The sequence below is a fragment of the Rhinopithecus bieti genome, unplaced genomic scaffold (genome assembly GCF_001698545.2).
Source record: "Rhinopithecus bieti isolate Rb0 unplaced genomic scaffold, ASM169854v2 scaffold_29928, whole genome shotgun sequence".
NCBI classification, from domain to species: Eukaryota; Metazoa; Chordata; class Mammalia; order Primates; family Cercopithecidae; genus Rhinopithecus; species Rhinopithecus bieti.
This window is the reverse complement of record NW_016814053.1, coordinates 1,480,268-1,482,434: the sequence shown is the minus strand read 5'-3', so window position 1 is coordinate 1,482,434 and position 2,167 is coordinate 1,480,268. Positions and strand designations below refer to the sequence as shown.

Below are 2,167 nucleotides of genomic sequence, written 5' to 3'. Positions count from 1 at the left end.
CGGTGTTCGGATCAAAATATCCGGAGCCGTGGCCGCAACTGCGCCTGTAGCTTCCGGGGTCCCAACCCTATAAGGCTTAACGGCTCGTCAGCTCAGATGACGCCACACTAGCGTAGCCTCCAGACCGCCCAGTGTGGGTGTGTCCAAGTACGTCGCCGGGCTTGGGCCCCCCAACTCCTCCCCCGATGACGTCACCGCACTGCAGCTTCTAGTAGCTTTTCGCAGCGTTTCCAACCGCCGGGCGCGGTGGCGCGTGCCTGTAGTCCCAGCTACTCGGGAGGCTGAGGTGGGAGGATCGCTTGAGCCCAGGAGTTCTGGGCTGTAGTGCGCTATGCCGATCGGGTGTCCGCACTAAGTTCGGCATCAATATGGTGACCTCCCGGGAGCGGGGGACCACCAGGTTGCCTAAGGAGGGGTGAACCGGCCCAGGTCGGAAACGGAGCAGGTCAAAACTCCCGTGCTGATCAGTAGTGGGATCGCGCCTGTGAATAGCCACTGCACTCCAGCCTGGGCAACATAGCGAGACCCTGTCTCTTTTGCCCCCCTCGCTCACTAAGGGTACCCTATGTAAGTGGATAGTGTCAAGAAGTTTGCCTCCTTTCAGCTTCATACGTATTAAGAAGCATACTCATGTGCGCATTTAAAGACGAGCCCACTCTTCCTCTAAAGGCAAAAATATATGGAGAGATGTTACTGAGGTTTATAGTCGGCTTTCTCTCTCCACTCTTCTATTTATCCACTATTTTACGTTTCCTTTAGCGTTAAAACTCACCAGTTGACGGGATGCTCGGGGACTTGCAACCACCTCATCGCTGCCCCCTACCGGCGCATATTCAAAACGTCTCTGCGAAAAGCTGTTATTACCCTCGGAGCCAACAGGGGCTGCTCGTTTACCCACAGCCAGTCGGAAAAAATGGCCGCCGGACCACAGAGAGCAAAAAGTACGTTCTCTTTAAGAATTTCCAAGATATTCCCGCGGCGGTCCAGGATGCTGCTTGCAGTAACCAACACTATTCCCCTGCACTGAGCTGACCTGAGCTTCCCTCCCTACCTCCTGTCACGGATGTCACCTTCTTTCACCTCTGTCCTGTCAAGGTTTTTGCTTTAGAATGCTATCGACCAAAGACGAGCTGATCTACAGTCTTTCACACAAATCTTTCGTTCTACTTTCCTACAAGCAGGGCTAACTTTCCGACGAGAAACCCCACTACTGCCTCCTTATAAGGGAAAAACTCGTCTCAGAGGAACCCATAACGTCCTGTGATGACAGAGGTGATGGGGCCAGCGTAGCAGAATGCATCACCTTGTCTCCCTGCTTGCTTCTCTCTCCGTCGGATTGCCAAAAGGTAACGGCACCTAGACTCCGAAAAGTAATTGAAGCAAAGGGAGTTTAAAGAACGCACCCGACGGCCTGGGTCTTGAACCCAGTGTTAAAGAGAGCAAAAACCTCTGCATCCTCCACTGAGCTGTCTTTGAGCATGTCTCATAATCACGCTTCATTTTTAAAAAAGAAATAAGTGAATACGCTATGAAAGAAGACAGCCTTTAAATTTTTCAAAAGTTCTTGGTGGTCTGTGATTAGAAATTTCATCTATATGAAATAACAGTTTTGGAGGGCTTACTGTTAAATTCAGGCGTTTTAGGGCCAGTGGAAATTGGTTAAGCATTCACATCACTCTTAACATTAATCTGATAATCTACTGGGAGTTTAAAGACTCTAAGTACTAAACACAGATTTTTCTCACTATCTATAAAATGAAAGAGGAAAGAAACATTGTACTCAATTTTGTATAAAGCTAATTGTATTCCTTTTTTAAAATTATTGATTGATTGATTGATTGATTGAGGTAGTTCACTGCATTTTGAACAAGGATAACTGTCAGAGAAGATCCTCTTTGAATCGAGCAGCTATCTTCCCCCATGGCTGCTTCTGGGTCTGCCCTCTGCAACCACGTGGAATAAGTCTTATTCCAGTTCTAGAGGACAACTTTTCAAGAATAAAAAACTCACCTCCAAATGAATGCATTTTTACTAAATGAAATTAGCTAGAGATGCTATTTAAAAACAAAACAAAACAAACAAAAAACAAACTTTAGCTTCTCACCAACCTTAAAATAAGAAGCAAAATAATTTTGGCATATCTTTTTTTTTTTTTTTTTTTTTTTTT

General features: G+C 46.4%; 1 long non-coding RNA gene across 1 annotated transcript; it reads left to right on the top strand.

Annotated features, from left to right (window-relative positions):
- The first annotated feature begins 475 nt into the window (after positions 1-475).
- LOC108513681 (uncharacterized) lies at positions 476-1,658 on the top strand. The gene is made up of 3 exons (XR_001880978.1): positions 476-567; positions 760-941; positions 1,182-1,658. It is a non-coding gene; the product is annotated as an uncharacterized LOC108513681 (long non-coding RNA).
- The last annotated feature ends 509 nt before the right edge of the window (positions 1,659-2,167 follow it).